This window comes from Artemia franciscana, chromosome 12 (assembly GCF_032884065.1).
Source record: "Artemia franciscana chromosome 12, ASM3288406v1, whole genome shotgun sequence".
In the NCBI taxonomy this organism is placed as follows: domain Eukaryota; kingdom Metazoa; phylum Arthropoda; class Branchiopoda; order Anostraca; family Artemiidae; genus Artemia; species Artemia franciscana.
This window is the reverse complement of record NC_088874.1, coordinates 11,582,958-11,597,137: the sequence shown is the minus strand read 5'-3', so window position 1 is coordinate 11,597,137 and position 14,180 is coordinate 11,582,958. Positions and strand designations below refer to the sequence as shown.

Here is a 14,180-nt window from a genome sequence, read left to right as displayed (position 1 = left end):
ACCCCACTAGGCCTGCTCATAATACCCCATTGACGCCATTGCTCCAAAAACCCCACTGGGGACCTGCGCTAATAAACGTGTTACGAATTATGATCACAAATTGATTTTGTGACTTCACGAGGGGTCTCACAGAAATACAGTATAATCGAAAGCTGGAGTATCCAAATATGCCATCCTTTTTTATGGCACTTGGTATTAACCAAGTGACATATAGCGATGTCCCGGTTTTGCTACTTTAGGCACTTCCAGGTAAGCTAGGACGATGAAATTTGGCGGGCGTATCAGGGACCGGAGCAAATTAAATTATAAATAGTCGTTCTACCGATTTGACCATCTGGGGGGGGGGGAGTTGGGATCCGGCTAATTCGGAAAAATAGAAAAAAATGAAGTATTTTTAACTTAACGAACAGGTTATGGGATCTTAATGAAATTTGATGTTTGGAAGGATATCGTGTCTCAGAGCTCTTATTTTAAATCCTGACCAGATCCAGTGACATTGGAGGGGGGCCTAAAATCTTGGAAAACCCATAGAGTGGAGGCATCGGGATGAAACTTGGTGGGGAAAATAAGCACAAGTCCTAAATACGTTATTAACATAACCGGAACGGATCTGCTCTGTTTGAGGGAGTTGGAGGGGGGGGGGAGTTAATTCTGAAAAATGAGGTATTTTTAACTTACAAAGCAGTGATCGGATCTTTATGAAATTTGAAGTTCAGAAGGATATCGTGTCTCAGACCTCTTATATTAAATCCCAAACGGATTTGGATAAGTTTGGGGGAGGGGCGGAACCTAAAATCTCAGAAAATGCTTAGAGTGGAGGGATCGGGATGAAACTTGGTGGGAAAAATAAGCACAAGTCTTAGATACGGGATTCACATAACTGGAACGGATCTGCTCTTTTTAGGGGAGTTGGAGGGGGGACAGGATTTATTCTAAAAAATTAGAAAAAATGAGGTATTTTAAACTTACGAAAGAGGGATCGTATTTTAATGAAATTTCATATTTAGAAGGACCTCGAAACTCAGATCTCTTATTTTAGATCCCGATCGGATCCAGTGTCAATAGGGGGGGGGGGGGTCTTGGAAAACGCTAATGTGGAGAGATCAGGATTAAACTTGGTGGAAAGAATAAGCACAAGTCCAAGATAGATGACTGACATAGCCCGACCGAATCCGCTCTCTTTGGTGGAGTTGGGGGGGGGAGGAGTAAAACGAAAAAATTTGAAAAAATGAGGTATATGTAACTTTCGAACGGGTGATTAGATCTTAATTAAGTTTGATATCTAAAAGGATTTTGTGCTTTAGAACTCTTGTTTCAAATCCCGACCAGATCTGGTGACATTGAAGGGAGTTGGAGGGGAAGCCGGAACTCTTGGAAAACGTGAAAATCGAGGTATCTTACGAATGGGTGATCGGATCTTAGTGAAACTTAATATATAGAAGAATATTATCTGTCAGATGCTCCATTTTCAATTCGAATCGGATCCGGGGACATAGAGGGTTGGAGGGGGAAAACAGAAATCTTGGAAAACGATTAGAGTGGAGAGATATGGACGAAACTTGATGGGAAGAATAAGCACAAGTTATAGATACGAGAACGACATAATTGGTATGGATCCGTTCTCTTTGGGGGAGCTGTGGGTCGTTAATTTGGAAAAATTGAGGTATTTTTAACTTAAGAACAGGTGACCGGATCTTAATGAAATTTGATATTTAGAAGGAACTCATTTCTCAGAGCTCTTATTTCAAATCCAAACCAGATCTATTGACATTGGTGCTTCTGGACGTGCTTGGACGATGAAAGTTGGTAAGCGTGTGAGGGATCTGTACAAATTGACTTGAAAGAGTTGTTTTCCCTTATTCAACCATCTGGGGGGCTGAAGGGAGAAGAAAAGTTAGAAAATTGAGGTATTTTTAACTTACGAGTGGGTGATCGGATCTGCATTAATTTTGATATTTAGAAGGACCTCGTGACTCAGAGCTCTTATTTTAAATCTCGACCGGGATTAAGCCTCTGATTTTCCTTTTAAAGCAATCTATTGATTCTTAGAATTTTGCTAGAGCTCATATCATATGAGCTCTTGGCCCTTCCGACCTTGTCACAAGTGCCATCTAAGCTCTTGTTCAATTATCGAACAAGCGCCAATTATTAACGCCTTTATTATATTACCCCCTTCCTCTACCAAGATTTTGCTTATTGATGCCCATGTCATATTGAGCCCCTCTCCTTAAGATTTTTTCTAATATCTTCCCTTGACGGAGAAAAGTAAGCGCAGCTTGTACGTGGCTCATTTGTTCACTTTTCCTTTTATCTAGCTCGTTTTGCACTTCACTATTTTTAATCGGTATTTTTGTTTCATTTAATAATCATATTGCTATTTATCATATTTATTCCTATATATTCCTATTTCAATTAACTCGTTACGGCCCAAGGCAGGTCAAAATAGGCCTTTGAGAAAGATCATGGCAGGAAAGAGAGGAGAACTTTGAGCTAGGACTTCGCTACCCAGAACATTTTTTTTTTTTTTTTTTTTTTTTTTTTTTTTTTTTTTTTTTTTTTTTTTTTTTTTTTTTTTTTTTTTAGTGCAACATTGTAAGTGCTAGTTTTTATTTTTGTAGTGTAACATTTCAGTGCGAAAGTATGCCTCCAGGCATGTGTACTGGTTTGTCATATCTATCTATGTAATTGTTGCAAATAAAAAATTAGCTATCTAGTTGTGTGCTAAAGTTATAGATATTCAGATTTAATTAAACTTACTTCATTAAAAAAAAAATTTAGTATTGAATGAAGCTGAATTTTTTTTTCGAAGTTCAAGAAAGGGCAGTCCCTAAAAATACTCTAGTATACCTGCTAGAAAAAAATAATAATGATTCGCTCAAAATTAGTCTCATTGTATAATTTCACATCTTTAGAGGTTTTCTACTGTGCTAACTTCCTTGATTGAAATATTCGCCGACATAGGATGTAAATTATTTGACAAACGGAGAGAAATTAAAAAGAAGTTAAAGAAAAACTTCTGGAAGAAGTTATCGGTCCTAGAAGTAAGTTGTTGTTTTTTGGGGTTTGAAGCGTTCTAACAACAGGTCATATGCGTCCGTATCACTCAATTATTCTAAGCCTTATGTAATCACTAACTTACTTGGGTGTCAATTTGGTCAATATTCACTGAACTTGATCATATATTACTTATCTTGCTATTGGTAGGGGGTTATTTTCCTGCAGTAAGTAGCAGTATTAACGTTTGACGTTTCCTCTTCTTTTTCTTCCAGTTTTAATGGTTCCGTTTTAAAGTTTGCTTGTTATATTTCTTTGTCAATAATCCTTTTTTTAGGTGACGCTGGTCGTCAACGTGGATTTACAGATTCTCATTATAAAGCTTTAAAACGAATGCAAGATATACTTGGCTTCGAATATAGATTTCAAGTTTTGGCTTTTCCTTGTAATCAGTTTGGTGAACAGGAGCGAGGTACCAACTATGACATCAAGAATTTTCTGTACGGAAATTATCGTGTTGAATCTCCTGTGTTTTCGAAGATAGATGTCATTGGTGATAATTCGCATCCGGCGTTTAGAAACCTTGTTGGTAAGTAATTAGAATAAGAAAATTGAACTGTTCATTGTAAAATGATAGCATATCCGTAAAATTAATGGGATGATGCCTAAAATTGTTCCTTTTTTTCTTCGATCAAACAGCCCTGATTCTGATCCATAGGGTCAAACTGAGTTTGCTTCGTTATTTGTATGTTTTATATAGTGAAAAAAGGAATCACCAATACAACAGCACAAACACAGAAACAAACACACAACACACAACCGAACATAAAAAATATAAATTATTAAAAATAATGATAAATATAAAATAATAAATAACAAATAATATATAGTGAATAATAAATATGCACTTAGATAGAGGGTCTGAGTGTTGTGATATTTCTCCTCTAATTACGCTAAATTCTTGGGTATTTTAACTATACCACTTTACCTTTAGTCTAAAAATCTTGAATGTTTCTATTTAATTGCTGGTTTAATTCATTCCTCATGCTTCGTCAGAGCATGATGCTTTGTCAACTTTTATTTTATTTTTTTTATCTATTTTAATGTTTATTTATTAATAGCATTTACAAATACTGTCAGTCGTAGTTGAAGCAATAAATGGCTGAAATGCGGAAATCATCCTCCATATCAAAGTAAGGATTCAGCGAATTAAAAGTTAGCGAGAGAGAAATCGATGTAGGTAAGGGAATCGGTCGAACTTTGGGGAAAGAGATAAGAAAGAAGAGGAGACTGAGAAATAGGAGGAAATGATGGGCTGACTGAGAAACGGAAGAGTATCAAAAGACTAGGCTAGTTTAGCTGAACGACCGCATTTGCTGAATGGAATTTCACAGTTAGATAGATTTTACAACGATCAAACCGCTACCCTTAGAATCAAACCGCTACCGCTACCCTTAGAAAACTGCTACCCTTACAACGATCAAACTGGTTACCCTTAGAATGACAAGAAATAGCTACCCGAGTAGGACATAATATAATTGTTGATATAACCGTCAAGAATTAGCTACTTTATAGCATAACTTCAAATTCAATTTTTATGAACTCACTATAGATGGCCCAAGATAGATGTGTTAAGATACAAAAAAGCGATGTTTTTGCACAAAATTTGTTTTTTGCCTCTTCCTTGGAATTTGTTTGTAGAGTAAATTCATTTTAAATTTGATTTCGAAAGCACGACTGCTGAAACAAAGGGGTCTTTGTATTGGTATAGTAAGCTTCTCTTATTTCTTTCTTTACTTTTCTTTCTTTACTCTACTTATTTTCTTACTTCTTACTTTTATTTACTTATTTCTTTCCTTATTTTAAAGACTAAACTTTCTTTGCTTAAACTATTTGGCTTTCTTATTTGGAATAATTAGTTCTGTCAATTTATAATTTACTTGGTTCTAACTTAGAGTTTGACTCCATGTTATTTAAATTTAATTTTTTTTTTTTTAATTCCCTTAAAGATACTTCAGAGGTACAGTACCTTCTGATGTGTGCCCAGTGGACGCGCTCACGATGATAAGGGGTGAAGTGGCATCATGTACTATAGTTCTCTGTACCAGGCCAAGTCCATGGGAATTAAGTACTGCAACAAAATGTGAAGACTGACATTCAAACTTAAAACAAGCATAAGTTAATTTGTATAAGAAGTCAAACTTAAAATGAACTGAAATTTCTACGAATGAAGAAGTGAAACCAAACATTTACACCAAACGAGGAGCTGTTTTGAATAGTTTTATTTTTAATTGTAAGTTGTGTAAAGAAATACAACTTTCTTGAAAATATATTACTATAATATAATAATACTAGCAAATTACTTTCTATAGTCTACCATTGTACCAATTTTGATTAGTTTTCATCTCTTCTTTCCTATTAAATCTATTCCATCCACTTTTATAGAAGATATATTAGCTAAGTAAAGCTTTCAGTTTGACAAATTTCGGTAAAGCGCAAATGACAGTCTAGACCTTGGGGTGGGAAGGGTACCAACAGCGCACCCATTTATGGTAATTTGTGTTTGTTGTAAGTTGGACTTCAATTATTACTTAGTTTCTGTTCGCTCTAAGTTTTACTGCTGCCCGTTTCATTCTGTTTATTTATTTTTTTCATCCGTAGAAACACCAACTTGTTCAAGAGCTTGGAGGAAAAAAGATTTAGTTTTTTGTACTAACTCTAAATATGTATTTGATTCAAATATCGGATTAAGATTGCTGTTAGATGTGAAAATAATTTACATCTTTTCAGTAAAGTGCAAATGACAGTCTAGACTTTTAGGTGGAGAGGCTACCAACAGCGCACCCCCATTTATGGTAATTTTTGTTTGTCTTAAGTTGGACTTTATTTATGGCTTAGTTTCTGTTCGCTCTAAGATTCAGTGCCGCCATTTCCATTCGGTTCAATTTTTTTCATCCCTAGAAACACCAACTTGTGTAAGAGCTTATAGGAGAAATTATTTTGTTTTTGTACTGACTCCAAATATGTGTTTGATTCAAATATCGGATTAAGATTGGAGTTAGATGTGAAAATAATTTACATGTTTTCAGTAACAGAATGGAAACTTAGATCTTTATGAGAATTTGAGAAACACAATAAAAACCTCACTAACCTTAATATATTTGCAGTTCATCAAAAAAGGATTCTTCATGTACCATGCCCACACGGACAAATTCACCCACAGTCTTAAAATTCTCAAAGTTTCTATTTGAAAATTTTTCAAGCCAATTGGACAGGCTTATTTTTTCTCTCCAACGCTTGTTGTATAAGAAGTTAAACAAGAAGCTATACAAATAAAAACATTAGTCCATCCCCTTATTCCTGGTACCGTTAAGATATAAATAAAAAAAGAACACCAAGGCTTGGGTACGTTTTATAAATGAATCCTGTTTTCCTGGTAACGTAAAGATATAAATAAAAAAAAAGAACGTCAATATGGCTTGAGTACATCTTATAAATGAATCCCATTGTCCTGGTAACATTAAGATATAAATGAAAAAAGCACGTCAAGATAGCTTGGGTACGTTTTATAAATGAATCCCGTTTCCCCGGTAACGTTAAGATATAAATGAAAAAAGAAGGTCAAGAATGCTTGGGTACGTTTTATAAATGAAGAATTATATGCAACCAAAAGTTCTGCTTTTTGTTAATCCAGCTGGAGCAAAACGCAAAGCAAGATGCCCTTGAAGGCCTCTAGTAGGAAGAGATAATAAGTAAAGATTTCGCGAGAATACCATGGGAGTGAACTAAGATCGAAACTGAATGGAGTTGGTTATTGCAGCGATATGTTCAAATGTATTTCCTTGGGCGATTTTTGCCGTACTGAGTTGTTAGTAGTACCTTAAAGGTGATGGTCTATGATGTTATATTTCTGGTTCCGTTATTATTATTTTTTTTACCTTGTATTTGGAATTTCGGAATAAAATGGTGTTAGATACAGTTATAACTAATATATAGATAGATAAATTTTTTTGATCTGAAGATTCGTAGCAAAAATCGACATCTTGAAAAAGTAATGGACTGAAAGACGAAATAAAATAAAGGACAAATTGAATGCTCAAAGAAAATATCGTAAACAGTATCAGGGGTTATGCCTTAAGTTGTCCACTGTTTGAATTTTTCATATAACAAGGGCTTTATTAACAATTTCTCCTATCACATTTGCGGGATTTTCCAAAAAAATCATAAGTCATGTTTACCTATAAATCAATGTAAATGGTGCTAAGATCAATCAGACTAATTGGCACATTCACATGTATTTTTTTAATAGCATTGTAGAAAAGGTTTAGATAATAAGACATTAGAAATCTTTTTTCCAAGAAATATCAGGACCTCAAGTTTTTGAGATGTAGTTGGGGCTTGAGCAAAAATTTTATAGCATGGATTTGTTCTTCCTCCATGGAAGAAAATTTCCTCCAAGCTGAAAATTGGAGCTATTATACTTAATGCTGATATTTTGATTGGGGTATCTACCATTCTTCTCTTTGAAGAAATTGCATTCTGACTTCTGAGAACTCTCACCACATTTTCTTTGGTTGTAATTCCGTTGATCATTGACCAAGATTCTAAAAGACTGAACATTTTTAGCCATCAACTGAAATTCCGTATATTATTTGGTCAACTGTTCCCTATCTTCTCGTTTGGAAGTAACTCTGCATAGTTCAGTGATAAAAATCCTAAAGAAACGTTGTTATTACTAGCATCATAGTTTTCATGTAGATATTACTTAAACCCTAATAGGGACCCTAAGAATGTGTGCAAGAAGGTGAGAGAAAAAAAAGAGGTGAAATCGACAACACGCTCAGAGTCTTTCTTATTCATGTTGAAATATTTTATTAAAGAAGACATTAGATCTTATTCGATCTTTTTTATTTTCATAAAATATATGAAAATTAGTTTTTCTTTTTAGCGCAATCAGAGGCGATGCTATGGCGTTCCTTATAGCAAAGGCCATACGGCTCTAATGTTTCATCATTTTTTTCCCAAAGGCATTTCATATGGAAGGGGTCATCGCATAAACTTCAGAAGGGACTCATTTGGTTTGAATCAGAAGTTCTGGTGGCATTTTCAAGAGTCAAAAGAGATCGGAGGGCTACTAGCCACCCCCAACGCCATTTTCTCCCCAAATGCATCGTATAAAAATTTTGAGATATCCATCTTGTTAAAAGTTGTTAAAAGATCATTCAACAAAAACTCCTGGGTCGACACAAACCTCAGGGCCTGGGGGTGTGTTTTTTTAAGTTGTCCTGGGGGCATATATGGTTCTTATAGACCGTTGCTCGTATAAACCTCAGAGAGGGCTCATTTCATTGGAAATTGAAAGTTCCAATTCACTTTTTAAGAGTCAAATGAGATCAGAGGGCGACTAGCCCTCCCACGCTCTTCTTTCCCATATACATCGGATAAGAATTTTGAGATAGCCATTTTTTAAAGTTGTTTGAAAATCCTATAACAAAAACTTCAGGGTCTGCACAACCCATATGGCCTGGGGGCAGGCGTTGTAAGTTATATCCTGGGAGCATATATGGTTGTTATAAAAGGAATGCTCCAATAAACTTAAGAGGGCTCATTGATTGGAAATTGAAATTTCTATTTCACTTTTTAAGAGTCAAAAGAGATCATCTGGCAACTAGCCCCTCCCCCTCTCCCAAGCCCTTTTTCCCCAAACCCATCCGACAAAAATTTTGAGATAACTATTTTGTTAAAAATAGTCGAAACATCAGATAATAATACTCAGGGTCGGCACAACTCCCCAGGGTCCGGGAGTGAGCTTTATAAGTTATTCTCTGGGGGCATATATGGTTCTTAAAGAAGGGATGCTCGTATAAACATTATAGAGGGCTCATTTGATTGGAAATTCAAAGCTCTAGTTCACTTTTAAAGAGTCAAAAGAGACCAAAGAACAACAACCCTACCCCCACCACGTCCTTTTTTCCCTAAACCCATATGGTCAAAATTTTGAGTCAGCCATTTTGTTATAAATAACTCGAAAATGCGATAATGAAAACTCCGGAGTCGACACGAACCCCTAGAGCACTGGAGCAACAGTTATAAGCTATCTTCCTAGGCCATATAAGGTTTTTATATAGGGGGGGGGGGGGGGGGTCGTAGGGACTTCAGAGGTGACTCATTGAAAGTTCTAGTTACATTTTTATGAGTCAAAAGGGATCAGAAGGTATCTAACCCCTCCCCAAACATACCCTCTTTTCCGCAAATGTATCGGAACAAAATTTTGACATTGCCAGTTTGTTCAAAAGAGGCCAACGATCAGATAAAAAAAATATTCAGGGTCAACAAAACCTCCCCCCTCTCTAGTTCCTGGGGAAGAGTTGTAATTTATACCGTGGGGGCATATAAAGTCTTATGGAATACGTGGTCGTATACACCTCGGGGGAACTCAAATGATTAGGAATAGAAAGTTCTAATTCCCTTTTTAAGAGTCAAAAGTGATCTGGTTTCCAATAAACCCTCCTCGCTTCCTCCACCAGCCCTCTTTTCCCCAAAAGGGTCCGATTGAATTTCATTATAGCCATTTTGCTAAAAATTTACTAAAGATCATCAAATACTACAGGAATAACACAGCCCACCAGAACCTTCGGGTAATTGTTGTACATTGAATTAACTTCGGAGATGACATATTGTCATCTCCTTCTTATTCTTATATGCCCCAGGGCATATAAAGTGTTTACAGAAAAGGTCGTATTAACTTCGAAGGGAACTCAAATGATTAGAAATTGCAGTTTAAATAGGAAGCTCTAGATCAATTTTTAAAAGTCAAGAGTAATCAGACTGTATGCACTGATTTTTATCAGTCTGTATAAACTGTATAAACATAATCTGTATAAACATTATACAGGGCTCATTTGATTGGAAATTCAAAGCTCTAGTTCACTTTTAAAGAGTCAAAAGAGACCAAAGAACAACAACCCTACCCCCACCACGTCCTTTTTTAAACCCATTTGGTCAAAATTTTGAGTCAGCCATTTTTTTAAAAATAGCTCGAAAATGCAATAATGAAAACTTCGGAGTCGACACGAACCCCTAGAGCACTGGAGCAACAGTTATAAGCTATCTTCCTAGGCCATATAAGGTTTTTATATAGGGGGGGGGGGGGTCGTAGGGACTTCAGAGGTGACTCATTGAAAGTTCTAGTTACATTTTTATGAGTCAAAAGGGATCAGAAGGTATCTAACCCCTCCCCAAACATACCCTCTTTTCCGCAAATGTATCGGAACAAAATTTTGACATTGCCAGTTTGTTCAAAAGAGGCCAACGATCAGATAAAAAATATTCAGGGTCAACATAACCTCCCCCCTCTCTAGATCCTGGGGAAGAGTTGTAATTTATACCGTGGGGGCATATAAAGTCTTATGGAATACGTGGTCGTATACACCTCGGGGGAACTCAAATGATTAGGAATAGAAAGTTCTAATTCCCTTTTTAAGAGTCAAAAGTGATCTGGTTTCCAATAACCCCTCCTCGCTTCCTCCACCAGCCCTCTTTTCCCCAAAAGGGTCCGATTGAATTTCATTATAGCCATTTTGCTAAAAATTTACCAAAGATCATCAAATACTACAGGAATAACACAGCCCACCAGAACCTTCGGGTAATTGTTGTACATTGAATTAACTTCGGAGATGACATATTGTCATCTCCTTCTTATTCTTATATGCCCCAGGGCATATAAAGTGTTTACAGAAAAGGTCGTATTAACTTAGAAGGGAACTCAAATGATTAGAAATTGCAGTTTAAATAGGAAGCTCTAGATCAATTTTTAAAAGTCAAGAGTAATCAGACTGTATGCAACCCCCCCCCACTGCTTTTTTTCTAAATGCTTTCTATCAAAATTTTCAGTTAGCTAATTGCTATGCTCACGGGTTTGATAGTCCGAAATACAAGAGCTGAATGAACATTATTCATATTTGTTTATTTTATTGCACTTTAGTGGTTTTTTAGTGTCGACTGAAGTCCCATAGTTTTGGGTACTTCGGACAAACAATAATGTCATAAATATTAGCCATGGAACTATAAGAATCAGGATACGAGGTTTGTCAAAAAATGTAATTATTTATAATATTGAATGTGCTTCGACCTGGTTTTTCGGTTATTTTAAAGTGTTTGGAGGTTATATGCTATTGTATATACCCTTAGCTCTTTTAAAACATTTCTCTTGTGACCTCTTGACAACCATCCTGCACACAGTGTGCTTTCATTTTATTTTACACCCATTCAACATTTTCAATTTCAACATAATATTCTTTGCCTTTTTGGAGACTCAGGATCAAACCTGCCCTATTTTCCCAACAAACAACCCTTTATATAAACAATTGACGAATTATATAGCTTAAAACACTTACCCCAGGGGGTTTGGGGGTTACGTCATCCCTGGAGATATAGTTATTAGACTTTTCGACTATTTTGAACGAGATATTCCAAAAGTTTGATCAAATGTCTTTGGAGGAAGGGCTGCTAAAAAGAGAATGTTAGGGAGATCGATTGCCCTCTGACCACTTTTTAACATCCTCCTCAACATTACAATCAAATAAGCCTTTTCCAAATATAGGCAACACTAGTACATTCTTTACGACAAACAGCCAACTCGTTTTGTGCATCTTATTTAAAGGTCTTCAATTTTCCATATTTTTGATTAAGTTTAAACTTAATACCCTCTTCTATTAATGTGATATTGAATATACACATTTTTGATAACAGGATGCATATAGTATCTTTAAATTTGGTTTAACATACTTCATATCATTCCCCAAAGTTTCACCTTAACACCCTTACCCTTTTCGAACACACCTAGAATATAGATCTCTTTATATATCTCTTTAAGATAAATCCTACATGCAAAAGAGGGCAAATTGCAAAATCTGTAAACCTTGTCCTGGGGAAGGTGGGGAGGAGAGCGATTGCATCTGCGGAGAAACAGTTGCTGGAGTGTTACTGTTTTGAACAAAAAAGGTTTTCCAAACTTTTTATTAGTGATGGGAGAAGGGAGCATCTAAAACGGGCAAGGCGGCTTGCTGCCCTCCAAAAACTTTTCGACGTCCCCTAAAATTTTCAACTTAATACCCTTAGACATTCCTTATATATTGATGGTACGTCCTTCTGAAAACCAGCACTTACACAGTGTGTTTTAATGTGTTCGGTGTCGTTTTTCAAAGTTGTGGGGGGCTATGTCATCCCCATATTATTAGTCGTTGAAGCTTATGACTATCTTGAACAAAATGTCTATTACTAAATAATATGGAATATTTTTGAAAGAAAGACAGCTAAAAAGGTCCTTAGAGAGGGCTGGTGGCCCTCCAACCACTTTTCAACATCCTCTTCAACATGTCCTTTAAGTTTCAACTTAATACCCTCAGCCGTTTTTAAAATACCCTCTTATTTGATAAACTGAATGGTATTTTTGATTTAGCATAACAAACCATTCAACATCCTCCATAATTTAAGCTTTATACCCTTAGCCTTTTCGGATACACCCAGAATCAAATATTTCTCCTTCTCCTAATGATAAATTCTGCGCGATAACAATGGGCAAATTCAATAATTGAAATCCTTTCCCGGGGATTTGGGAGGGGGGCATTGCATCTCTGAAAGTATAGCTATTAGACCTTCTGACCAGTATGAGCAAACCGACGATCCCAAAATTTTGATCAGTGTTGAGGAGAGGGGGCACTTAAAATTGGCAGTGGGTGGGGCTGGGTAGTTGTCCTCTAATCTCATAAGAAAATTCACTCTTAATTGAAATGGTAGGAAAACAATTTACATTTGAGTGGCCTAGTAAAAAAGGTTTGAATTGTTCTTGGACTAAAGAAATTAGCATATCTTCAGTTTCCTGATTCCACATTTCCAAATCCTTTTATAAGTTTTCTCTGGAACTCTTTTCATATTGGTCATCTTTATGAACTTTTCGAAAAAGTTAACTAAAGTTTAACTTTAATGCTTGCTCACGTAAAGGTTTAAGGAAGGTTAACGAAGCAACTTTTCGAGCTTTGCGGATAACTTTCCAAACTTTACGAACGCCATCTGAGCCATCTTTAAAGTTTTTCATTATTCCGTTTCATTTTAATCATTGAAAAACAGCAGCATAAACAGCAACTTAAAAAAATTTGGGCGCGGTGGGCTGTATCTGTTTCAATCATTTGTATTTCTTGTAAGGGAAACATGGGGAAATCATTAGGTGGCTAATTTAAATGGTTGTAAATAGACAACTGTGGTGTCATTATTGCCAACTGTTATTTAGAAAATGATTTTAAAACTTAGTTGGATGTTAGTATATAAGTACTCCTGCTCTAAATAAACACCACACTGTATTGTAAATTGATTTATTAATTCATTCCTTGAAGTCCATTAATTCAAGAATTGCTAATAAGTTGTCAGAATGTTAGTATTTTTTTCTACAGTTAGAGTAGGTCCAACTGTAAACTAGAAGCAAGAATAGGAAGCTTACCATTATAATAACTTCTAAAATTTGTATTGGGTTTCTTATGTTAGCTTCATAGTTTTATCCTGAAGGGAGAGTTGGGAATGTATGCAGGATTTTTTTTTACAAAGTTACCTGTACAGAAGTTGAATGGATGGGCGTATTGCTCAGAAATAGGTTTTACCTTATTTTACCCTTTCCCATATGAAAATTTTAAGACAATGACCCTAAAAATCAGTTTAGTTATTTCAGACAGTTATTTCACTTGGTGAATCTTGCAATCTCTTGTATACTAGGCCCTATTGAAAGGAGAAGGATTTATTGATTTAACTCATAATATGCCAAAAAAATATTGCTATCTCCCTAAAAAAGCAAAGTCTTTCCACAGCAGAGGTAGAGAAAACAAAATCCTTAAATCAAAAAGAATACTTGGCCACTGACATAACTAATATAATCACACTTAACAATAAATATTAAAAAAATCTTTTATTTACTTTACCTCCAGGAACATCATATCAACATAACCCAACAGTAAATATATTAATCAGTCACACCTCATATTCTACAAAAAGCAGTTACTGAATGATTTTTCTAAATACATGGGGGTCTCCAATAATTTTAATATCACTAGTTAAACTATTCTATTTCTAATATATTCTCTGATGCCATCCTGCCTTTTTTTACTACGTTAGGTAAGCTTAATACCACCTATCATTAT

At 35.6% G+C, this 14,180-nt stretch overlaps 1 long non-coding RNA gene across 2 annotated transcripts in view; it reads left to right on the top strand.

The window, feature by feature from the left end:
* Positions 1 to 14,180, top strand: part of LOC136033685 (uncharacterized) — a 113,807-nt gene that overhangs the window by 72,126 nt on the left and 27,501 nt on the right. The window contains exon 1 of one of the 2 annotated variants that reach the window (XR_010618991.1): positions 13,122 to 13,183. The exons of the other annotated variant lie outside the window; for it this stretch is intronic. This is a non-coding gene — a long non-coding RNA (uncharacterized LOC136033685). Of the gene's footprint in view, positions 1 to 13,121; positions 13,184 to 14,180 lie in introns of those variants that run through there. 2 annotated transcript variants of the gene reach the window in all.